Raw genomic sequence first — 17,768 nt, 5'->3', positions numbered from 1 at the left:
ATCTGCAGGACATTTTTGATTGGGTGGAGCATTCAGACATGCAATTCCCCCTCCACCCACCCATTTCCATTCTAATGGCCAAAACAGACATTACTTTAAATCCGTGTCTACTAGCTATGACATCCTTTCAATTTTCACTCTTATAGTAGGTATAGGGCCCCAATCCGGATCTTAAAATCCCCCTACCACCCACACTAGGGTCCCAATGAAAAATAATAATAATTTTTTTAAAAGATATAGCTGCTAGACACATATTTAAAATAATATTTGTTTTGGCCCATATTGGTATGAAGGCAGCATTTTGGTTTCTGTGCAGTTTGAATCATCCATGGCTTCCTCCTCCTTTATATGTGTGTGCATGTGTGCAGACCGGGCTTGCAGCACCATCAGTCTTTCTGTGGATAATATATTACTGGTGTACTACTATTTCATTCTAGAAGCAATACAGCAGCCTTCCCCAACCTGGTGCCCTCCAGTTGTTTAGGACTACAACTTCCAGCATTCCTGACCATTGGCCATGCTGGCTGGGGCTGATGGGAGTTGAAGTCAACAACATCTGGAGGGCACCAGGTTGAGGAAGACTGCAATGCACTTGTTAATTGCATTGTACTACATAGACACCCATTCAGTTGGCCATTGGCTGTCTGAAGGTAAAATTGAATTGTGGCCCCCGAATGGAAACAGCAATACACATCACAACCAAAGAAAGATAATAGAACTGAGACTTAGTAGGCTTCAGTTGTTCTATCCCCCTGGCAGCAGAGGACCAGAACCCCAATAGCTTGAACAATTTCTTGTTTGACTTGCTAATTGTCCCTAAAGGAACATAGGCAACTCTGCAGTGGCAAGGCAATAGGTTTCATAGGTAGTAGTAATACTGCATGCTATTGTTTGGTGTGACCTTTTATAGTTGTTAAAAACGGAATAACAGACAAACTGGATTCTTTTGTAATTCAAAGTTAAACGCACTGTGCTATAGCTGGAACGATGCATCCCAGGGTAGGCAACCTGGTGCCCTCCAGATGATTTGGACTACATCTCCCATAATGCCTGACCACTGGCCATTCAGGTTGGGGCTGATGGGAGTTGTTGTCAAAAACATCTGGAGGGCCTACCCCATGTGTGTCCTCTATTTTGCTCCTTTTAAGAAAATAGCTAGCTCCTTTCCTGATGTTCAAAGAGAATTTGAAAATATGAAAGACTACAGCTGTGATCTGGTAAACTGTGTAGAGTGGGATTTTGTTGGGTTATTTCTGGAACACCAGTGTAACCTAGCCTCCAAACACACACACAAACTATCCATTCTTCTGTTCTGGGACTTCCTCCTAAGCAGAGGAGAGTTTAAGAAGAGGCTTGCAGTGTGTATTGGTGGAGAAGATGGTGGCAGCCGTTGTTCTTTTTTTGGCGAGGGTATGCAAATAAGCTCCATTAAACATCTGGATCTTCCCTTTCACTTCTCTCTATTGGGCCTTTCACAAGCCATGCTGTATTCTAGAGCAAGATGGTGCTTCTTGTTATTTTGGTATCAAAGTATGTCATGGTCTTCTAAGTATTTCTTGTTAAAATAAGCCTGTAAACACATAAGTTTTGTGAACCGTCCAGAGTGCTTTGGCTATTGGACAGTATAAAAATGTAATAAATACTATTGTAAGTCTGCCTCAGGGGATTTTTTTTTGTCCCCTCGTTTAAACTTGGGAACACATTGCATGTTACACAGAAATGTGAATAGAAGGTGTGTGAGTATCTCTGCGGGGTGATGGCCTTGGCTCCAGAAGCAAGCAGAGTTCCTGTATCTTCCCCCTACTCGGGGATTGATGCACAAGTTCCTTTTCATATCCAAAAAAGCACAAGTCTATGCAATGTAACATGCAAAGCAGCCCTTATGCTGGCCTGGTTCACACATAACACTAAGCCATGGTGTGGTTTGTTGAAATCTGGCTTGTTATTGTGTCCGAAACCATCCCTGCAAACAAACCATGGTTTGCTAACCAGCTACAAACTACAAATAGAAGCAATGGGTGGTTGTTGGCTTATGAAGTCTGACTTGTTTAAACCATGGCTTGTTGTGAAGTTTGAATCCACATGACACCTTGTCCCCGGCTTGTTTGAGTGTCTGTCTACCCTGAAACAGAGGCACCTAGCATGAGCAGCCTAAAAATGAAACTGCTCTGAAGGGTAGCAAAATAGGCAGGAAAGGAACAAATCAGAAATAGGTAAAACAAGCTGTGGGTAGTTTGCTCGACTATAAAAGCAACAAACCATGATTTGTTAGTACCATGGCTTAGTGTTATGTGCGAACACAGCCACCTAATTGTCCCAGTTATGCAGGCCTGGCAGCTGGAAATTCAGGTTTCTTTCTTCATCGATAACTTGTCTGAGGACTGATTTCACATGAGTGTTTTTCACACGGGAAATGTGCTTTTGCGAATATTTTATCTCAGCCATTTTACATGAAGAATATTTCTTATGAAAGCTATCCTACTCGGGGGGTGGCTCCACAAGTGATTTACTCCAAGCTGGCTACATGTTGAGGTCATTAGGGGATACATGATGTTGTGGCCATCCAGCAGCCACTCTGGAGCTTATCGGGGAAACCCGAGATTTCCTGAGACTGCTTAAAGTCCGATTCTTTCCCTCAAGTCAGGTTCCCGACTGTATAGTTGTTGTGTGCCCCAACCCCCGCATTTACCTCAGGTATGCTAGCCTTGCCCAGGGGTGTGTCTTTCACCGTGACCCCCAGTCAAGGGGTGCTTTCTGTGTGTTTCCCATCCCTGCACAAACCAATTAGTGTCTACACAGAAGGAACTCCCATTGTGCTCAATGAGGCTTGTCCTCTGAATGCCCACATTGGAATTTACAGAGATCCCCTTCAATTGAAATGTCACAGTTTAAAGCATGTCCTCTAAATGCTCTAAAGTGTGAGATCTCGAGGCTCTGATTCTCCATTGTTTGGTTTATTGACTTATAAACCGATACTTTGCAGATCCTGCAGAGTATCGGTTTGGTTAGAAAGGGGGCTGGTTTCCCATCCTTGTGTTCTCCCCCCCACACATTCCCAGCACAAGCATATGTGTGTCTACTCAGAAGTAAGTCCCATTGTGGTCAATGAGGCTTGCTCCTGTAATGTAGGTGCATCTGGACCTTCAGGGGAAAGGAGAAAGGGGGGAGGGGGGAAGCCTCTCTTACTAGTTGAGCAGCACCTGCCAGTCAGGTGACGTTCACCCCAACCCCTACACAGAAGTATGTTATGTGATATGAATTGGAATAGTGCGATGCACACCTGCCTGGAGCCCTGCCTGGACCAAAAGTGGCTCCTACAAAAAAGGGGGTAACCACTCCTCCCTTCTCCTTCCATTGTTGTGGAGACACAGCCTTGATAATAGATGATACTTAACATATCAGGTAGCATAGTAATGTACTAAAATACCAGCTATCAATAGGGCTGCTTTGACGCTGTGAATATTTTTTTAATGAAATCGATTGTGTGTGTGGTGGGGGGTGAGGGCAAAGTAGACGTAAGGTGCCTTTACTAAGAGTCTGTTGTCACAAAGTAGTGTGACTGGCCTACAAAGTGCCCAGTGTCTTCTGAATAGTTTGCTCTGCTCTCTTCCTGGCATTCTCTGTAATAGCTTTCCAGGGCACATAGAGCCCTCACCTAATATGGCTTGCTTTGCATAAGTGTGCACCTGTCCCAGTCATAGATTGGAGCGGAGGGAATAGGCTGCTCAGAGCTGGTCCCCATTTCTTTCCCAACCCCTGCCTATTTAGCCTGGCTAAGCACACTGGAGAATACCAGCCTGCTGTGACTAAATCCTGAGCACAGGAATTCTTTTCTTGTGATGCAGGCTTCAGCAACACCCGTTAAGGTCTCAGAATAGTTTGAACGTCACCAGCAATCCACTTGGCGCCTTGCCTCTCAGCAAGGGCTCATGGGATATTGTTTTGCGTTTGTTCCCTTAAGGAGGGCCGCATAAAACCTGGGTGTTCCAGGTCTTTGGGTCATAGGCATACTTGAGGGTGGAAAGTGGATGGTTGCCTAGTCTTTCATTTCAGCCAATACAGTATTAACCTGAGGCTTCCCCATTTTTTTGTTTTGTTTTTTGCATGCATTGAAGTTGCAGCAGGTTGATCAGACTCTAACAGACTGATCACTATTGAGCAGAATCCTGCTGATCTTGACTGAGTAGAGAGTATATGGAAAGATGCTTGCTCTTTATGTGTGATTTGATAGACTCATAACCAATTTCTCTTGTATTTCCAGCATAAACAATTCCTCCTTTTAAAATAAGTAGGTAAACACACTGTTCACTGTAGTGGCTTGTTTGTGCTTGATCTGGCAGTGGTTGATGTTAACGGGGGCCCGCTTCAGACCCTCAAAGTCAGCCGTTTCAAGGGATGCCTTTTTGCATAGAACTGTGTTCTCTGTTTAGTAACTGAAGCCTTCTGTGTTTTTCATGGTTATTTAAAGCCTCTGATAAGTGAAGAGCTAAAGATAGGCCCCTCAGCTGGCCCTAGGAACATGTCACAGTGGGAGGCCTGCCTTGGGTACTCCCTGGATCCCAAACACAAAGGAGAAAATGTGAACTGTGGTTAATGGCCTACAAGAGGGGGAGTGTACTGCATTTCTCCCTGGCATTGATGCAGCTGGCCAAGCCTTCTGACACAAGAGCCTTGTTGGTCCCTTATCTTGGCTTGTTCTTGCAGCAGGGCTTCCTAGCATTTCTGGTTGTGAGCATGAAGCTCCTGGCACTGTAAGTTGTTAGTGCCAGGAGTCTCTTGTCTCTTGCCTTCTCAGAATGGCCCTTAATATGGGACTTCTGGTATAAGTGATTCAGTATATACTTATGAGTACTGTACCAGACAGACACTAGTGATTTTGCAAGTGTGAGCATCTGGGGGTATGTGCCTATAAGAAACCTCTCCTACTTTGTTCCATTTTGTACTGCTTATGTATTTTTGCTAATTGGTATCCCAAAGGTTTTGTCACAAACGGAAATGTTACAATTAATATTCTTTAGAAGACATCTGTTCAGGGCCGGCATCACAGGTAGGCATGTTTGGGCACCTGCCGAGAGCCCATACCCTAGCAGAGCCCCACTGACAAGAGCCCTCAGGAGTTGTTCCTCCTGTTCATCATTGCCACCTATGTCTTTTTTCTGGCCCAGACAATGGTGACAGAGAGGAGGAAGAGCAGTAGATGTCACGGCCTAGTTGCTCACTGGCTGTCTGCCTGTCGAGCAAGCAAGTGGTAGCAATTATGAGAAAGAGGATGAGGAGTGATAACAGCTGGTGACAATGGCAGTGAGAAGGTAGACTTACTGAGGGAGGGGGCCCATTGAAGGTGTCTTGCCCAAGGGCTCTCAAAAATCTGAAGCCTGTGTCTGCCTGGACTGCTATCTTAGTTTAAAAAATCCAAAACATGCAGTCCATTTGGAAAAGAACCGAGCAGTTGAAGTCTCCAGTGCAATGACTTGGACTCAATTCAAGCAGCCATGTGGCAATGGCCAGATCATCACAGGAAGATTGGTTCATGTGCAGTTTTGTACTGGTGCAGTGAAATCTGAATGGCAAGTGGCGGATCTATACTGCAAACTGCCAACAATGGTTAGCTGTAGTGTGGGGAAACTGAAAGATCTGTGTAGTCACCCATTACAGATGAATCATGTTGAAAAGCCTTCATGCGGTTTGGATTTCAAGCAGCTCCCATCTGGCCAGTTGCTTTGACATCCTATGTCCTTCTCAGCAAAAAGTATATCTTAAAAAAAAAAAAAACACCCACCAAAGCAATACCCCACCCCCCTTTGGACAGATATTTAGCGGCCTCTGGTGTTGCTGACATAGAAACTCACGATGTGGTTGGGACCATCCATGTTGTAAAAGGATTTCAGATGTTAAGTGGCCTAGGATAGGAGCACCGCTGTGTAGACGCATTTTCAGCACTCTTAGGGATGGATGAGAAATTCGTTTGGTTTGAATTTCTTTATAAATTTGCAATTTCCAAACCTATACACAAACTGGAGCAAACTTGTATGCTGAAATTTGCAGTTTTCAAAATTTTGCGCTGCAATTTGTAACTCAAAAGCTGCATACAAAATGTGTATATTAAAGGGCACAAAAATGCATAGGGGACATACTCACAAAAATGCATTATAGTCGAATAAAACCACTTGCAAAAATCTGCGCACTAGGAAAAGTGTGCAAATTTTCATGTGGCCCTTTTTTGGCCAAGTTTGCAGGATGCAGATGCAGAAGAGGGCCGAAACGAACTCACAGTGGGGAAAATGAGAAACAAAGTGAAACCAAAATTGACAGATTTGCTCATCTCTACAGTCATAATGCGTATCACCTGAATAGATGTGCCATGCTGAGTTGTTCGGATTCAAACGCTCTATCGAGTAGAGACCAAGCTCAGTGACCAAGTAATTGTAATTGGCAAGGTCTTGCTTTGGGTTTTGTTTGTTTTTGCTGGTAGTCTTCTGATACTAGGCATTAGTTACTTTGAAACGTATTACTTCTTGTAAGCATTAAAAATATTATTAGCTCCATCTACACAGGAATTTACTCCGGCTCTACTGTGCCTCACAAGATGATTGTGGCACATGACGTATACCCCTCTCCCTAGCAAGCACAGATTTTCATGCTGTAAAATCCTCTATTTGCAAACTCGTTTTGTGATGGATTTTCCTGCCACAGCAACTTCAGCATGGTTTGGGAGTCTGTGTGACCTTAAGTGCCTTCGGTGCAGGCTGAGGGAGGGGGGTGCAGTGCTGATTGGCAGAAGGGACAGTTGCATGATGAAAGGGTGGACACCAGAGGAGTGGGCTAAACTTTCTACTCGGAAGTAACCCATTGTCTTCAATTGCACTTTACCAAGTATGAGCAGAGAGAGGGGTGAGGAGAATTCCTTTGCCTGCCCTTTTTAAATCTCTGGACCTGTAAATACACACATCAGTTTAATGTGTTTAAAAGGTTATTGCTCCGAAGTGATCCTTACTCCCGCCAAGAAAGGGTGGACATGAGGAGAGGAGTGAGCTAAACATGTCTACTCAGAAGTAACTCATTGTCTTCAATTCATGATGTCCATTCTACTCGCAGGACTCCGCCCACCCAACCCCAACTAGTGTGGTTTCAGGTGCTGTTTGCACCATGAAAAAAGAAGGTTTCTTAACTATACGTATGCCACAGTAGGAGCAAATTCGAATTCATGAAAATCCAGCTTTAAACAAAGTTGCATCTGTGGAACGAGCTCCCTGAGGAGGTCCATCTGGCGCCAACATTGTTATCTTTTTGGCACCAGGTTAGGACCTTTCTCTTTTCCAGGCATTTGGCAGCACATGATGAGTTTTAATCAGTCTTGGATGTGTCTTTAGTTATGACTGGCTGTTCAACGCTGTTTTTAATTATATGTTGTTTGTGTATATTGTCTGTGTGTTTTTATGTAAATGGCTTTTAAACTTTGTATATTGTATTTTAATGTTTTAACTTCTGTAAACCACCCAGAGTGCTGCGACTATGGGGTGGTATAGAAATGTTGATGATAATGATGATGATGCATATCCATGTAGATGAGGCCATCTATAAATTTGTGTCAGAACAGAAGAACTTTCATTTCTATGTTTTTGTTTCTACCCTTTATGCATTCTCATTCAGGCTTCCTGTTGGTCCCCCTTCCTTAGACCCATGGGAGGGGAGGCTGTGTGTGAGATGTACATAAAAGCTTTTGCCAGCTGTACTGTTTATTGTATAACTTGTTCTTTAATTTTGATTTGCACTGAAAACCACCCTGTGATAAATATTATGAAGGGCAGTATACAAAAGCATTAAATAAGTGCGCATAACTGGTATGTCAATTCTGGGGACTCCCAAGCATTCTCATTCTTGGGCATTCTGATTCTCAAAGTCAGGAACATGTCAGGTCCTCTTTCAATAGCGAACTGGGAAGGACGTATTCATTATTGTATAGGGCACTTACCATGTCCAGGGGACATTCCTGTAAAATAAGAGACAGATTAATAGAAGAATGCTATTTGTCAAGCAGGAGCAAGCGAACATATTCTGTGCACAGTTTTTTGGACCTCTTCTGGTCATGGAGTTTAGCCTTGAACAGGTGCTGCCCTGGCTTTGCTTTCCATTGGCAGGTCTGAATGGGTGACAAAAGTAATAGAATATTCAGAGGACCCTGGCAGCATAGGCAGAGCAAGAGGCCTGTCACTCTAGGCCATATGACTTGCCACTGTTGTCCCTGAGTCCATTAACTGTGTGTTCTGCACAAGAGGGCAAAAAGTGCAGTCCTTTGAAGTGTTGTTCTGTTATTGAATTCTTAGAGGCCTGTTTGCACTTGGAGGTGGCCTCTTTAGTCAAGGTCCCAAATGCTCACGAGCATCCAAAGATCACATGACACTTTTGCGTCAGGAACCTGGTGAAATTCCAAAATGGATAGCTAGAGACCACCTGTGTAGAAATCCCACCAAACGCTTAGCGGACCCATTCAGATGTAGTCTGCAATCCTATAGTCACTTAACGGAGAGTATGTCTTACCAAACTCAGTGAGGCTTACTTCTGAGTAGATAAGCATAGGATTGCACTGTTAGTGTTATTCAAGGTCCTCTTACCAGTAAGATCCAGAGGAAATGATTGCAAATGTTAATCAGAAATGGTTAAGTAATTGCTACATGTAGTTCATAGCATCATTGGGTTAAGAGGGATTCAATATGTCCTATACCTAAAATGTCCCTGTTGGGTACCTGTCCAATTTTCTTTTGAACACCTTAAAGGAAGAGGATTCCATCCAGAGGTGATGGATTCCGTTGGAGAGAAACAAAAAAATACTTTGGGCCAGGGCTACATGTTTGGCAGCCATTGTGTGTCTGAGCAGCTGCTTCTCTGAAACAAAGTGCATGTGATTTGTAAAAAAGAAGCAATAGGCAGGAGGAGGGGTGCTTAACCCTGTCACCCAGGCACAGATTCCAGAGTGACCTATGTTACCATCCTAAAGGGAATGTCTTAGTGCTACTATGTGTGAGGTTTCTTGCGAGCATGAGTGTATTTTTAATTTCTTGTTCATTTATTTTACACATGTGCTGTGACTAGGAAACAATAGGAATTGGCTAATAAGGGATTGCCTGTTGTTGTTGTTGTTGTTGTTACTGTTACTATTATATTTCTATACTGCCCAATTCACAAAAATTACAAAATATAATGTAAAAATCTTTAAATATGACATTTAAAACAATTTAAACTAAAAAAAGTTACAGTGAGATACCAGGACCTGATAAAACAACTAACATTTGACACTATCATATTTTATCAAATGCCTGGGAGCAGAGGACAGTTTAATCTGGCACTAAAAAGATGCCAATGTTGGCGGTAGGTAGACCTCAGTGGGAGAGCATTCCACAATTGGGGAGCTACCACTGAGAAGGCCCTCTCCCTTGCTGCCACCCTCTGAGCCTCCCTCAGGAGATCCTGAGATGTTGAACGTAGTGTACATGTAGGTTCGGACCAGGAGAGGTGCTCCATCAGGTATTGTGATCCCAAGCTGTGTAAAGCTTTATAGGTCAAAACCAGATCATCATCATCATCAAATAACAATAACAACGACAATAATAGTAGTAGTAGTAAAGGATACAAAAGCAGGAGTTTTAAATAATACTCTTTTTTTATTGTACTCTGTACTTAAACTGATGCACAGCACATGTATTTTATACAGTTTGCCCATTTTGTGGGCAACACAAAAAATCTTCAGTAAAGCCGCCCTCATTTGTATACATGAACTTGGTAAATACTACATTAGAAGGCCCTTTTCACCAAGTTGTATTTCCATTTTTTCCGTAGATGTCCCATATTGGCATTGGCATGTTGCTAGCCCGCCTTGTGACTTTGGGTTTTCAATCTATAAAACTAAGGTCACCTCAGCTACTTGTAGCTGTTGCATGCGCTGCATATTGAATGGGTAGCCTTGGTTTGCTAACCATAGAGAGGAATGTGTTACTGTTGGCTGAGTCATTATTAAAGGCAGACTCATTTAGATCTCTGGGAGCACAGTGCCCTAATTGCTAAAGCAGAAAATACTGGAAGTTGCCGTGTGTTTGTGTGTGTGTGTGTGTGTGTGTGTGAGAGAGAGAGAGAGAGAGAGAGAGAGAGAGAGGTCTAGTGTAATTGTGTACCTGGCTTAAGCTCTGGGTTGTGCTTCTCTGTGGGACTGCTGAGTGGGGGGAAAGAACCTCAATAGAATTGTGGGAATCTTAGTTTACATTCTAAAACAAATAGTTCCTATATTCATAGTGGCAAACATGAAAATGTGATTTCAGTATGTACCCTGAATGTTTCTCAATTACAGCTATGAAGGTGTGGGAGGAGCTTCCAGTGATCTGGGATAAAGAGACCATGCAATCAGTGTGTCTGTTTCTGTTACGCAGCTGCAGATTCTCTGAGCTATTGAAGTGGAGCAGACAAATACAGGGAGCCCATCTTTCACAAAAAAAATAGAAAAAATAGAACAGAGAGCTCAACTTGAACCATTTCGCCCAGCTACAGGCAGTATTTGGGAGCAATGGCAAAGTTTTAGGCTTTAGCGCTTTCCTATTCATTCCTGGAGTCATGTCCAACCCAGCTGAAGTGGTAGGGCACAACTATGGGGAGAAGGAAATGTGTCTTTCTCCGCTGAGTGCCCAGAAACCCTGTGGGAGGAGAAGCAGAGACTTGGCTGGCAGCTCCCAACTTGTGGTGCTCAGGTTGTTGTTGTTATAGCCTTCTTTCTAGTGCCTAGGTCACATTAAGAGAATGAGCTAAGCAGCCCTGCAGTTTTGCAACTTCCTCTCCCCACTGCTGCTGAGCACTAAATTAAAAAAAGAGGCCCTGAAAAATGAGGAAATGCAGGGTGCTGTGTGAGAACTGGAGAGAAAGAAGCTGTTTGGCGAAGAGGCGATGCTACTGGTCACCCCCTTTCTTTGGAGGCTGTGAAATTTCCTCTCTCTTCTTCCTGGCTCTCTGAGCAGTAAGGTAACAAATAGTGTGGATGATGAGCGTGTTATGTGCCCACAGTTTGGGTTAGGGATCAGCCTGGAAGATAGCACTGTTCTCTGTTTGTTGCTGATGGGTTTGATGGCGCATGAGATAGTTGTGTGACTACTCTTGGTGTGTTTGCATGACCATCTAGTTTTCCTTGGAAGAGAGGTGGAGTGTGCACAGTTTTCAGAACTGAGTGGAAGACACTAGACCTCTCCTCCTTTGAAAGTAGTAGAGGGGGGTGAGAAAAACTGTGCAAATTAAAGATGTGCTAAAATAGATCTGTCCAATGAAGCCAGGGAAAGGTAGTACAGTAGAATGCGACTTAACTATGGCTTAATAAAGTAGAGATGAGAATAGACTAATGCCACAGGTCTTTTCTGCCTGCCAGCCTGAGTTGATGAGAAACAAATAAATCAGTTATGTGCGGTGCATTTGATTGTTACATGTTGGCCATGTTCACCAGTATATGTATACTTCACCAACACCACATTTCAAACTTGAGTGTTAATTCAATTCAGTAAATGCTGACAGTCAAATTTGAAATCTTCAGTAGCTTTGTCTGGGTCAGCAACTTCAAGCTAATCAAAGCGGCCTTTTTTTTTTTTCACAAATTGTGGCTCGTGTGACTCAGCCAACTAGCCAAGGATCCATACATGAATTACTGAGTCTTGAATTCATACCCTCATGAGTGAATGGGCAAATAACACATGGAGAACATCAAATAAAAACTTTGCAACAATAACAAGAGCTTTGAATTGTGATTGTACTCCATTTGGGAAATGCAATGATTTGGGACTGTGTCTGGCCAGGCCAGATGTTAGAGGCATAGACTCCATTTGTGGCAGCTGGGTTCGTTGGTGTTTATAGCTCTATTTTGTCCTGAGCTGGAGCATTGCTCCTAAGGAGTGGAATAACCATTCGTCATGGGATATTATTGTCTTGTCACCTTAAATTTATGACATTCACTATTGCAAGGTTCAGGGTCTCCTACTGTATCTAAAAACAAAAATCTGCTTTTAAAACATCCTCCCTGCTTGTCTCTGTTTGCCAGATAAATGCCTCAGAATGACTAAGAAATAAGAATCTGATGAGCATAACTATCAGACAAATGTTCGTGGCTGGTGTTTATAGAAGTAAAAATGATTGGTCAGAAGAGGCCAGAAGGATTGGCCTCTTCCATTCACAGTTCTGTCAATGATCTGGTGCATTCTTTACTATTAACCACATAACCCATTATGTGTAAAGAACAGCAAGTCTATGACCAGTAGGAGATTAGTATAGTATTGCTTTCATGTCAGACAAGTCAGCTGCATGTCTTGTGAATACCTTCAATCCTTGTTATTAGCCATCGTCAAGGATGGATCATGCACTAAGGCTGAAATCCTATGCTCACTCACCTGGGAGTAAATGCCACTGATTCTAGTGTAATTTTCTTCTGAGAAAACATGCATAGGATTGGGCTGAAAAACAGGGGTGGTTGCCTGATGGCCCACAGCCATATCCTGACTCCACAGTGGTCTCACATTGCCCCTGACAGCCCTACCAAGTTTAGTCAAAGGCATGGATAAAAATCTGCCCAGAATTTCAGGTGCAAGGAAACTAAAACTATCTCAAACTTTTTACTATTACATCTTGTCTTTTGGATTATGTATGTGCATATGTAAACATACATATTTACATGTAATGTTTTGACTGAGTGCATACACCCCAGTATCTGGAAGCCCTTACTGCAAGACTGTGCCAACTTTCTTATGGAGCTGGTCAACTCATGAGCCGTAACATAAATCTCGGGCACCAGGCTGCTGCCTGGAGAACAGAGTAGCCCTGAGAACAGAGCAATTGGCCATCTCTTTGCTAAAAGCACTCCCAGACCCGACTAGCATGGCATTCCATGCATTCCTCCACACCATTCTCTGTCCGGGCATCCTTCTTGCTCTGAAAAGTTGGAGTATTTACTTTTCTGTGTTGAGTCTATGCAGTTGGGTTGGCTGGGGCTTGTGCTAGCTGCCTTTGAAAGTACCAAAGCTGTGTGTGTTGGTCTTGGCACCACCTTGGGAACGTTGCCCTCCAGGATGCTTTCTCCCTGCTTGCTTCTTAGTGGCACTTAGAAAAGGAAATACAGAACAAAGAAGAAACAACAACTGTGTGTGGTTCTCTCCCCCCCCCATCAGATCTTTCTTCTTGGATTTTCTTCTCTGAGGAATCATATTTGTCAAAGCAGTATCACAAAGCAAAGGGCAAAGGTCAGATTCTCCCCTCTACCTCCCTTCCTGGGGCATTCTGTAATTATTGGGTCCCTACTGGGACCTTTGTGCCTGCAAAGGATGTTGAAATCAACTCGATGGTGGCATTGATTTTTCCATTCATAAAACATCACTGTCAGCTGTAAAGCAAATAGCCCACAGGAACTCTGGAGGGGAAGGGCATGGCTCTGAGATGAAGCAACATTCTGCAGGGCTTCTTTTGTCTCTGGCATGGATGTAGTATTAGCAGTGTGAGTGGAAGGGTGTGTGTGTGTGTGTGTGTGTGTGTGTAAAAGTTCAGCAGCTTCTTTGTAGCCTTGATGACATTTTGTTTTGAGTCCTGAACGTGCAGAAAGAGGGGTGGTGGAGGGATCCCTGCACATATGCTCTCTGCTCAAATGCCACACCCACCTCTTCCTCTCTTCCCCTTGCCTGGCAGCTCCATGGAACTAATGGACGAGGGGGCTTCAGCATCTCCTTCTGAGGCAGTCCTTCACAGTCCCCTTCCCCTGCAGTTCCATGGAACTAGGGATGGACGAAAGGGACTTACCTCGTCCCGCAGCTTGCTTCGCGGTGGGGGGGAGGCGCTTCGGTTCTCCCCCCGAAGTTCAGGCGAGGGGGGGGGAGGTGCCCTGCCTTGCCCGGCCGAAATTCAGGCCGGGGGGGAGGCGCCCCATCCCTCGCTGGCGAAATTCAGGCAGGGTAGGAGCGTCCCGTCTACCCAGCCGCGAAAAAAAAAGTTAAAAAAAAAACCACACACACACACCCGTGATAGGCTACGTAACGATTTACGTAACCTATCACGGCTAGATTTCCAAAGTCAGCCATGATAGGCTATGTAAATCGTCACGTAGCCTATCACGGGTGACTTTGAAAAAAAAAAAAAAGCGCATACGCAAATGGCGGCTCCCATGGGGACCGCCATTTGCGTTCCCTATTTTGGCACGTCTAGTCTACGTAAACATTTACGCAGACTACGGTGAAAATAAGGGAACGCTATTTGCGTTCGCAAATCCTCGGCCTCTCGAAGATTCGTGGAGAAATTCTCCGCCAACCCTACATGGAACCCAGTGGACAAGGGGACCTGGGGAGGGCAGCTTCAGATCTGGAGAGCTCTCAGGACATTATGACAAACTCCCAGTCCTGCTGGTCCCCTCAGCTTGGCTTGATGCTTGGCAGAGTCCTCAGCTAAGCCCTGGGTCTGAGCCAAGCAGTGGCGCTGACCTGAAGGGAGGATAGGAGTGCATCTGTGTCCTCCGGCTCTCTGCCCAAGCTCATAGTGAGCAGCGAGGTCTTGCATTCGCTGAACAGTTTCCCCGCTTGGCAGTCTTGAGCTAATGTTGCTGCCCTCTGCAACTGAGACCCTCAGCAGCTGGGAAGAAGTACATGTCTGCCACTTGCACGCTGCCATGCTTTATGGCATCTTGTGGCAGGTGGAGGTCATTCTGAGTCTCCCCTCGCTATTTTCTGCAGGGAGGAGAACCCCATGAATCCTGCAGACCCCTAACTGTGCACCCTCCATGCCTACACACCCATCCTGGTGGTGAATGGGACGGGGAATGTCATCGAGGTCCCTTGAAGTACTAAAATCCATAGGATACTTTATTTTAGGTGGATGTTATGTTGCTTTAAAAAATCACCTAGCAAGCAAGCCAGTATCAGGAAACTGTCTCTTGCTCCTATCACCTCCCAAGAATGTTTTTATAAGACAGCCAATGCCACCTTCTTGAGTAGAGTGAGAGCTCTGTAACCTAACTCACCCCTGGATGTTTTGCATGTGCTATCTATAGTTGCTGTCCTCTTAGAAGTTTATTTTTATTCCTCTTCATAATTATATTTTTGCAGCCATGAGCCACCCCTTCCCCTCCACCCCACAGCAAAGATCCGGGTAGTTCAAAATTCAAAATAGGCATAGCTTGGAACTGATGGAGTTAACAGAACTGTGCTATTCAGGAAAGAGCAGCATTGTTGTTCAACGTAAATAGTGTGTGCGTGTGTACGCGCGCGCGCGCATTTACTATACATTGAGCAAGGATGGCTCTTGAGGGCAGTAATCATTAACTTTTGAGCAAATACAATAGTGCCCGCTGATAAACCAGACTTATAAAACTTGTACTTGTAATAGGAGGTATAGTCTGCCTGTTGCTAAATTTATGAACTGTGGATAAAAATGACTCCTGGGATCTAAGATAGTTTGATCTTCCCTGCTTTGCAACCGGTGGTGCCATTCAGCATTGTGTGACATTCTGCCCAATTCTCAGCTTACACCTACAGTGATGTTCAACCACTTGTGCTTCATTTTTTCTTCAGACAGGTGTGAACAATTCCTCAATGTGCAAAGCTATTTGGAACTGACACTGTGATACTTCAGTCTCCTTGTGGGAGGCACTGTGAAATAATCTTGTTTTTCATTGGGAGTGTTTTTCAGTCCTGAGTTTTTTACTTTTTCTAAATAAAATCACAGTTTTCCAGCCAACTTTTAAAAACCACCTCTAGAATTTAAATCCACAAAGGAATATGTACAGGTGAATGAACAACTGATGGTTTTGTAAAACGTCAGCTGCCTTATTTAGCCGTCTGAAATTAGTCCTGTTTACAATGGCACGGGAAATGAGTTTTCAAGTCAGATGTCACAGTCTCATGTGTTCTTGAATCACATCAGATAGTTATTCTGGTATTTGTGGGTTTTTACTATCTGGCATACTCTCACTGGATTTCTTTTCCCCTGACCACAAAATCCCCTGCCTCTAGTTTACCCTGCTGCTTGTGCTTGCTACCTATCCCACAAGTTCACTCTCACTGGCTGTTGCAAAGCTTAATGCTCTTTGGGGATTGGTATTTTATTTGCCTGGCATTGCATTGCAACATAAAATGCATTAATGTTACCTTTTTAATGCTTGTGTTTAAGTCAAATGTTGCTGATCCTCAAGGAGTATCATGCTTTTGAAAAACAGGCAACCTGGAATGTGCTGGCATGAATATACAACACTGTAGTTTCTCTTCTGCACCACTCATGCTTTTCATGTGTGATGTAGAGGGTTTTTTGTTTTGTTTTTTAAAGACATGCTACAATTCCCTGTGAAAGTTATTAACCTTGGTTTCCCTCTGCTTTTCTCCCTGTTTGAATGCTAGGAAGCCATACTGAAGAGATATCTGAAGGAACGTGTCCTCCCCTATGTGCCTCCCCAATCCTTGAAGTCCTAGGAAGAGGCCCTCCCACGGGTGCCCCTTTCACCCAGGGTTTGGTGAGTAACGACCACTTCCAGGGTCTTTCTCTGATGTGACATCTTCTCTGTGGAGCTCCCAATGAGGGAGCGTCATCTTCCAGGTTTTTTTTTTCCTGAAAGGATCAAGATCTTCCTTTTATTGAAGAGCTTTATTGACTAGTCAAGCATTTGGGAAGCAGTGAGATGGCTTTCTGTGTTTGCTATATGTCTGGAAAGGGGGACAGCGTCAAGGGTAGGGCCCACACTCCAGCCAGGGGCCTGCTGGCAAGAGCCTGCTCGAATTGCTCCTCCTCTTTCACCACTGCAACCTGCTTGTTCACTTGTTTCTTGCTCTGGCCCAGACAGTGGTGGTGGTGTGGAGGAGGAGCAGTAGTTACCACTGCCTGCATGTTCACTGGCTCTCTGCCTATCAAGCAAGCAAGTGGTAGCAATGATGAGGAAGAGGATAAGGAGCAATAGCACAATTCAGGTGAGGAGGTAGACTCACTGAGGGAGGGCACCCATTGAGGGTGTCTTGCTCAGGGGCCTTCAAAAACCTGGAACTGGTACCACCTCTCAATATTGATGGCAAGTTTTACTAGAGACGGATTATACAGTCAGGGCCAGAAATATTGGAACAAGGATAACTGTTTTGGCAGTTGGCCTCTGTACACCACCACATTGAAGTTGAAAGGAAACACACCCAGATAGGAGCAAAGTCAGGACTTTCAGCTGTAATTCAAGGGGTTTGACAAAAGTGGGGCACTACCCATTCAGGAAGGACAGCCAGTGGCATACACACACACCCATCATTGGTGGCTCATAAGTAATGGAACTAATGGCTGACAAGCAGCTGCATGGCCAGGTGTGGCCTGTTTCCTGGGTACCCCATGACCAATCAAGCAGATAAAAGCCCTGGAGGTGGTTCTGAGTGTTACCTTTGCATTTGGTAGCTGTTCACTGGAACTCCCAACATGAGGTCCAAAGAAGGGTCCATGTGAGTGAAGGAGGCCATCATTAGGCTGAGGAAACAAAATAAACCCATCAGAGAGATAGCAAAAACAGTGGGAGTGGCCAACAGAACAGTTTGGAACATCCTGAAAAAGAAGGAATTAACTGGCAAGCTCAACAACAGCAAAAGGCCCGGAGGACCATGGAAGACAACTAAAGTGGATGTCCACAGAATTCCGCTCATGGTGAAGAGGAACCCTTTCACAACATCTAGCCAGGTCAAGAACGCTCTTAAAGAGGTAGGCATGTCATTGTCAACATCTACAGTCAAGAGATGGCTTTATGAATGTAAATACAG

General features: G+C 44.3%; 1 protein-coding gene across 1 annotated transcript in view; it reads left to right on the top strand.

Annotated features, from left to right (window-relative positions):
• The window catches only part of TFEB (transcription factor EB), an 88,821-nt gene that overhangs the window by 30,745 nt on the left and 40,308 nt on the right, over positions 1 to 17,768 (top strand). The window contains exon 2 of the mRNA XM_084853110.1: positions 16,386 to 16,498. The gene's annotated coding sequence lies outside the window, so the exon portion shown is untranslated. The remainder of the gene's footprint in view (positions 1 to 16,385; positions 16,499 to 17,768) is intronic.

Source organism: Heloderma suspectum, chromosome 4, assembly GCF_057233095.1.
Source record: "Heloderma suspectum isolate Gila_16-S chromosome 4, 16-S_ref, whole genome shotgun sequence".
NCBI lineage: Eukaryota > Metazoa > Chordata > Lepidosauria > Squamata > Helodermatidae > Heloderma > Heloderma suspectum.
This window is presented reverse-complemented; position numbering and strand designations above follow the sequence as displayed.